The following is an 8,452-nucleotide window of genomic DNA, read 5'->3' on the forward strand; positions in this document are numbered from 1 at the left end:
CCGGCCCTCCCACCCTCCGATCGCCAATGGGATCACTCCGCGCAGGCAGCCGGAACCCCGGCCCCAGTGGGGACCGGGGTTGCCCCCGGGTTTTCCAATAGCGATCACCGGCTGGGGGGTGGGGGAGGGCGGCCTTTGCCCACCCCGCAGCTCTTACCTGCCGCCTGCCTCCCGTATGCAAATTAGCCATTTGCCTCCCGAATGCAAGCCATCTTAGTTGGCAGCTGATTTGCATAAGAATATGCTGATTAGCCAATGGGAAGGGTAGCGGTCGTACGCTAATTATCATGTTTCTCTTTATTAGTGTAGATATATATAAAGCCTAAGTGACCAAACAACCGAACGACCATTCGTTATGATGAGCACAGACAACCAGGGGGCAGACACTCTATGCAGGAGTTGCCCCCTGGTAGTCAGTGCGCTCCCACAGCGGGAGCACCGTTCAGCCCTGTGGGCCATCTAGCCCTGCAGCAGCCACTCACTCCCTCAGTAGTCCTGGAGGTCCAATCTCCAGAGAACAGCCAGGCACCCATGGACCAGTGCCGCCAGCAGAATCCTGACCACACTGTCAGCTTCCAGGAAGATAGCCTCAGACACTGTGGCCAGCTCCACTTCCTAGAAGCTCCGCAAGGGAGAAATGATATAAAAGCGGCTGCCAGGTGGCTCCAGACAACCAGCAGGAACATCAGTGGGGGAGAGTTGCAGAGGACAGATCCTGATCCTGGGCCAGCAAGGGTGTCCCACCACCCGCCTGGAGGGCCCAATCACATCCAGGCCCCCGCGCCCTCCTCAGGACGGGTGTCAGACACAGGGCTCATGGTTTGCGAGCTCCACTGGAGCAGTGCAAGACTCTCCAGAACAGGACTGACTGGGAGAGAGCCTGTGGCAGGCGCAGTGGGGCTGGGATGAGCAGGAGTGGCAGGTGGCATTCGACTGCAGGTTTTGTCCCGATTCCTGCAGGCCGAGCAGAGAAATTCGACCGGTGAACCAGGCCTCTAGTATTATAATAACTATGTGTGGTGACAGCTGGGTTCTGAAAATATCAGGGGGAACACTTTGTAAAGTATATGATTGTCCAGTCACTATGCTGTGCACTTGACCCCAATGTACAATAATACCTGAAATAAAGTGTAATTTTAAAATTAAAAATAACGAAATTGAAATTTAAAAAAGACTTACCGATTTGAATCATGGGGGAGCAGACGTGACCACAGACCTCCCTGATGCACTGTTCTCCTTGCCCACAGTCCCTGCCTGCTCTGCATTGGTGCTCCCAGATGCCTGAGGAGAGGAAAGACTAGTTAAAAGCTTTTAAGTCTTACACTTGAAGAATAAAATTTTAAATGCCTTCACAGTGTCATCCAAAAGTCAATCTATTACCTAAGTATAAATCTAACAAATTATATTCAGAAAACTACATAATATTACTAAGAAAAAACTGAAAAGATCGTAATAAACAGAGTCGTATATGGTGTTCATGGATTAGAAAATTCAAACATGAAGATATAAGTTTTCTCAAAATTGAAATTTAATGTAATTCCAGTGAAAATCTTAGATTTTTAAATGAAAATTCATAAACTAATACTAAAACTTATCTGAAAGTCCTAAAAATCAAGAATAATCAGGACAGTTTTTCCTGTTTTATTATCAGTTACAGTTGACATACAATATTACATTAGTTTCAGATGTACAACATCCTTAAAGACATTTATATAACTTCCAAAGTGTTCACCCTGAATTAAGACAATCTAGAGCAAAGTTGTTGGGGTTGGGGGGCAGGGAAGGGGTGGAAGAAAAAGATGAAATTAGATAAGTTTATTATGACTATTACTCATAGTAGTTCACTTACAGATAATCATCCACAATAAAAGAAGGGAGGAAAGGTAATATTTAAAGGTGCTAGTATAAGATAACTATTACAACAAAAATATAAACCTTTCTAAATACAAAACATATAGTAAGCCCGGGTCCCTGGTACCAGAGGGAAGCTGGTGCCCACAGCCAGGGGAAGGAAGGCCTACTCTTGCACGAATTTTATGCATCAGGCCTCTAGTATGTCATAAAAATAATGCCCGGAATTTTCTTCAAAATAGCATGAGATGAAGGGACATGAATAGGATTAAGAAAGAAGAATGATTACACATTAACAGTGGGTGAAGCTGGGTGATGGGTATGTGGTATATCATTATACTATTCTGTCTGCTTTGAATGTGTTTACATTTTCCCATAATAAAAAGTTTAGCCGAAACCGGTTTGGCTCAGTGGATAGAGCGTCGGCCTGCGGACTGAGAGGTCCTGGGTTCGATTCCGGTCAAGGGCATGTACCTGGGTTGCGGGCACATCCCCAGTAGGAGATGTGCAGGAGGCAGCTGATCCATGTTTCTCTCTCATCGATGTTTCTAACTCTCTATCTCTCTCCCTTCCTCTCTGTAAAAAATCAATAAAATATATATTTAAAAAAAAAAGTTTAAAAATAAACTATTTGTCCTTACAAACAAAGCTCTATTAATTAATCTTCGATTAAAATAGGACCTGTCAAATTTCTCCCAGGTCCTGTAAGGACTGAGACCCAGAGTGTATACCTCAGTGAGAAAGTCCTCCTGAAATAAAATAGCACATTTCCCAACTCCATAGCCAACATTCCCATTCTGATCTACTCACACTTCCCACACAGCCTGTCCAAACAGCTCATGCTGCACCTAGCCCTCACACACTGAGATTTGGTTAAATGATTATTTGGTGAAAGAATGTGGAAATAAGCTAACTTTCAGTGTAAACTGGGCTGGGAGAGCTGTTAAGTGCAAGAGTGGACTGGTTGTTATTGGCTTATTGGTTCTATGGGTATCATTTTTTGTTTTCTCAATCACTTTGCAAGGAGTGGATATGACTTCCAAGAGAATAAGGCTTTCGGTTCATTCCATCGAAAGGCCCTTTGTGGGATCTGTGATGTTTTTTTTCTCAAAGTCAAGGGCTCATTTGGAAATAAGAAACAAACTTTGTCCTGATCAGTGTGGCTCAGGGGTTAAGCATCGACCTAAGAACCAGGAGGACATGGTTCGATTCCTGGTCAGGGCACATGCCCAGGTTATGGGCTGGATCTCCAGTGGGAGGGTGTGCAGGAGGCAGCCAATACAGGATTCTCTCTCATTATTGATGTTTCTATCTCTCTCTCTCCCTTTCCCTTCCTATCTAAAGTCAATGAAAACATATACTTTTCTAAAAGAAACAAACTTTGAAAGGCATTGCCTCCAGGGATACCTTCCTACCACTATCTGTTAACAGACTTCCAGAAGAGCAAAAACCAGTGCAAGAGGAACAGCCCAAGTAAGCAGACCTTATGCATGTGCTACGCCTTGAGTGTGCTCTGGAGCTTGGCATTTCAAGAAGGTAAATAAATAATCACATAAAAAAGAGCACTTGGAAAAGTCTTTCCCAAAACAGGCTTTTATATGACTTCCTTGTCTAAAGTATGAAGGCACTGATGGTGAGGGCAAAGACTCAAAAGCTACCTGGCCAGGTTGGAGGAAGTCTCAGATTTCTGTGACCCAACTACACACATAGGTACATTGCTGCTGTGTTAGGGAGGTGGGGCCAACTCTACTTTATGGCATAGAATTGGGGAATGATGGGTGGTCAGGAGGCCACACATAGGCTGTACATGGGAGAAGCAGCCAGCTCAGAGGTGATAAAGAGATTTGGCTGACTGAAAAATGCCTACCAAATATATACATGTAATTCTTCATTTTTAAAAATATAAATATGGGTGGGCAGTGGAATCCCAAAGGGTTCTGGGAAACCTTTCCTTTAAAGCTTATAAAGCCCGTTGCAGATGACGGTGTGGAAAGAGAAAAGACCCAGTCAATGCCCTTTTGCTCCACCCTCCCTGTCCTGCTGTTAAATATGAAACATAGATAATCCATACATGACCTCTATTAAGACTGTAACACCTGACCAGGAGAGCCCTGCCAGTGAATATCTTCCCTCTTTCGGAGAGAAGGTCAGCATGGTACAGGGCATGGAGCATTTACCTAAAAGCCAAGCAGACATGGAGGAGAAGACTGGCTCCTCTACTCATTAAGAGTGTTGGGTTTGAGTGATTTTGTTTGGTGGTTGAGCATTGACCTATGAACCAGCAGGTCATGGTTCAATTCTGATAGGAGCACTTGCCCAACTTGTGGCCTCAGTCCTCAGTGGGGGGCATGTGGGAGGCAACCAATTGATGATTCTCTCTCATCATTGATGTTTCTATCTATCTCTCCCTCACCCCTCTTCTCCCAGAAACCTTTAATAAAAACAAAATTTTTAAACAGGAGTGTAATGTTGGGCAAGTCATTTAGCTACTTGGACCCTCTGTCTCTTCATCTGTAAAATTTACAAAAAATTCTGCTACTGAGATGATATCATAGAGTTGTGGTGAGTGTAAAGTGAGATACTACATGTGAAAGTGCCTGTGCTGGTGAGTGTTAATTATCCTCCTCTAACATATGGCCACAAAATCTGGGTGACCACAGAGTCTGACACGTCTGCATGCCTACAAAACCTGTATAGACTTCAGGACTAACTAAAGGTCAGAAACAAAAGTGGACGTTGTAGGATGCCATCCTCAAGTATCTTTGCAGGGGAAGGTCATACCTTGGCACTCAGAATGGCAGATAATAGGTGAAATTGTTTGACAACATGGTATGGGTGTGCTCATGAATCCCCAGTAATGACCAAGAGAGACAGACGCAGGGTGGGATTAGGGGTGTGGTTGACCTGCCAGTAAAAGAAGATATAAAAGCTAATATGCCCTCATTCCAATGCAAATGCTGGCGAGGCCATGGGCCGCCGGGGTTATAAGATGTGCTAGACAGCAGGGACAAGCAGGCAGGGCAGACCATGGCAGAGGCTACGTGGGGCAATCGAGGTGGAAAAGTGAACAGAGAGCGCTGGGAGATGGAGCTTGTAGGGTCAGCCCAGACCATCGCTTTTGTCAGGGCTTCTAAGGGAGACCCAGGCTTATCCTCTGCCTCAGGAAAACTCTGAATCAAAGACTCCAACCACAGAGCCTATGTCCCAACTTATCCTAACATCTAATCACTTCCCAGCCCACGCCACTCAAAGCCCCACATTCCAAGGGCCAGGGTTGCTCTCATAGTGTTAGGCATCCAGTCCTGCTACAATGTCAGTGTATTGCCTTAGAATAGATTATCTCCACAGTTGCGTCTGCTACTACTCCTTCTGAGTCAGCCCTAATAGATGCTGCTACTATAGACCTGTTATGTGCTAGGCCATTTTTTTTCTTGACCAAAATCATATTCACAGAATGCTTGAGAAAATATTATGATGCCCTGTGCCCTGTTTAGATACATGGACATGGAAGGAGGAAAGCAACTAGCTGGCAGACTTTGCCTCTGATCTATCCTGAGTGCCTTGTATTCATGGGTTCAGTACAGGGCACACAATCCGTTCTGTTCATCTACAGAGGGTCCACTAGAAAGAATGTCTAAATGAGAAGAATGACACACTCTCAATAATGCCACAGATAAAATTTATTTTGGATACAAGCTCTTTAGAATCAGCCACTCCACCATTTTAGATCTTCATCTTCTGAGACTGCACGTCAAGGGATAGGCACTTGCCAAGAATGGTGTGTGGAAAATGTTATGCCAAGCACTGGATCCATGCATTCATGAGCAATCTTCTGCGGCTGGTCTCCAGGCACGCTTACATCCCCCATTCTTCCTCCACAGGGTCATCAACACCATCCTTTTAAAATATAAATTTCACCATGACATTTCCTCTGCTCAGAAACCTCCAGCAGTAAACCAAACTCTTTGGCAAGGCAGCTCATTCCTTTCTGGACCCTGGCTTGGATGATCCTCTCCTGAGATGTTGCAACTTCTACTGACCACAATCTCAATCACTTTCCCATCTCCAGCGTAGGACCCACATTTCCCCATCATCTGTACTGCCCTTCCTTACTGTGGAAAACTGTATGCCTCCTTTAAGCTGTTCCTTAAAAGGTCTCTACTCTCTGACAATCTTACCAACCTGCACTGATCCACCCACCGAGGCGAAACCATAACTCTTCCCTGTGCCTCCACAGACCTTAGTAGAAATTTGTGCAAAGCTGTGGTCACCCTGGGTTGTAATTATCTACATAGTTCTGTCTCCATGAACTAGCTGTGTTTACCTTTTCATCTCAACTTCAGCACAATGCCTGACTGACACAGGAGATACTCCATAATTGGGGTTCTCCTTCCTTTCCCTCTGCCTCCCAGGATCACCCATTTTCAAGGAAGAGTGAAGCCCCCTTGGTGGGGAAGGGGAAGGAGGGTAACAAACCCAGGGTCAGTAATGACCTGTGAATCTCGGATCATGGTTACTTGTCTCAACTGAGAGCCCCCTCGGGGACAGAGACAGGGATAGGGCTTCACTTCGAGGAGAGGGTCTTAGATAATGCAGCCAGGTGTCCTTCTGCCATTCACTTCCAACCTCTTTCTCTTGGAGTTACCCAGATTATTATGTGCTGTGCACATGGGAACATCCATTGGCCCCAGGAAAGTCCACTGGGGAGATGTTAACACCCTTGTCAGCTCTTGACCGATTTATACTCACATAATAGATAGCATGTTTGCATTCACGGCCACATCCATTGCTGCAGCATTTCATTCCCCTGGGACATGAGTTATCTCCTCTGCAGCGGACAGCACAATTCCCATAGGTTCCTTTGGGCACCCTGGGGCAGTGCCCTGAAACATACAATGGTGTTTGTGGAGTTTGGAATAGTCACTAACCAGGTATGAGAACTGCTGTTAGAGGTCGACAGGCTCAGTGCTGGCAGGACTCCCACCTCTTTCATTCCTTCCTTTGTACTCCTGGACCCTCCCTCAGCCTCGGCAGCTCCATCCTCACACTGAAGCCCCCATTTTCAGTCAGGCCCTTAGGAGAATGTTCTCCCTGCTGCAAAGGCTGCCCAGTCCCAGCAGGCAAGAAACCTGCTCTGTCATAAGCCTCTTCTTTCCACTTTAGAAGAAGATATTAGAAACATCTCTGATCCCAGACATCCGTCTTTCCACCTCACACGTACCCCATGTTCATCCCGGAGCTACTCCTTGTTGGAGCCCTACATCCCAGGCACATGTAGAGAGAGCCCCAACTTTTAATAAGGCCCCACCTGATCTGATAAGAAGATGCGGCCCTGGCTTCTATGGCTCAGTTGGTTACAGCATCGCCCCATATAACGAAAATTTGCAGGTTCTATCCCCACTTGGGGCATGTATGGTGGACAACCAATCGATGTTCTCTCTCACTTTGATATCTCTCTCTCTCTCTCTCTCTCTCTCTCTCTCTCTCTCTCTCTCTCTCTATATATATATATATATATATATATATATATATCCCTTGCCCTCTATCTCTAAAATCAATAAGCATATCTTCAGGGGAGAATTAAATAAAAAAGTAAGAATGGTAAACGCATGGTGATCACTTCTGAATGTTAAAGAAAGTGGTTCTGATCAATGCCAAATCTCCACTCTGCAGCCTGTTCCTGAGCCCACCATCCCAGGTAAGAAGCTGGGCTCTGAGCCTCCTCTGCTCTCAGGTAGGATTCCTCAGCACCCTTACCTCCATGACCACCTCTCTGAGCGAAGGCCATCTCCATCCCCAAGATGACAAAAGCCACTAGAACAAAGGCTGTGCCTGTCTTCATGGTGGCCTTTGATGTGAATGCACACACTGAACCCAGCCCCAATTTATACGCTCAGTGACACCAGAGGGGAGTGTGTGGTTGGGCAATACAACAGGAAATGTACAACATAATCTAGTTAATTTGTTCTATTTCATAACTGGTTTCTATCTAATTATGGTACGTTTTCTTGTAGATGCAAATCCAAACAGGAGAGTTCAGGCATTGCTACAACAAAACTTGGCACCATTTTCCCTGGTGTCATTAGAAAAAGTGGCCAAAGAAAAGAATTTTCTGTGTATGATTGAGATTTTCACAGTAAGAGCATAAACTATGAAGCTACGTGTTATTCCACCTGGTGCCTCCTGGAGGTCCCGTTCCAGGAGGATTCAATGTGCTTCTGGGAGAGATGGTGAACGGGTTGTGCTTTGGAGCCATCCAGGGCTGAGATCCCCAAGTAGGGGTGGAATGAGGACCTCCCCTTCATCACAAAGGTAGGTAGTAAGGTCGCTCATCTGAGGAGATGGATGTTCAAAGACCACAAGCTGGCAGGGCCGTTGGGGATGGAGAGACAGGGTCCACTCTTGATGGCGGGTGGTCTCCGAGCCTACCCTGCTCCATACTGAGAGGTCGCTAGAGAGAGGCCTGTGTGGGTGAGCTACAATGAGCTGGACGACAGGAAAAGAATGTTACAGAATTTCAGAGAAGGGGGTGTAAAGGTAAAACTCCAATGACTATAGGAATGAAGAGAAGCCTGCTTTGTCCTTGGGGGTCAGATCTGGG

General features: G+C 45.8%; 1 long non-coding RNA gene across 1 annotated transcript; it reads right to left on the minus strand.

Annotated features, from left to right (window-relative positions):
* Positions 1-5,513: 5,513 nt before the first annotated feature.
* On the minus strand, positions 5,514-7,720 carry LOC106695756. Its single transcript, XR_001346788.2, has 3 exons — positions 7,609-7,720; positions 6,601-6,734; positions 5,514-5,748 (listed from the first exon to the last, which is right to left on the minus strand). It is a non-coding gene; the product is annotated as an uncharacterized LOC106695756 (long non-coding RNA).
* Positions 7,721-8,452: the final 732 nt, after the last annotated feature.

Source organism: Myotis lucifugus, unplaced genomic scaffold (assembly GCF_000147115.1).
Source record: "Myotis lucifugus unplaced genomic scaffold, Myoluc2.0 scaffold_2746, whole genome shotgun sequence".
NCBI lineage: Eukaryota > Metazoa > Chordata > Mammalia > Chiroptera > Vespertilionidae > Myotis > Myotis lucifugus.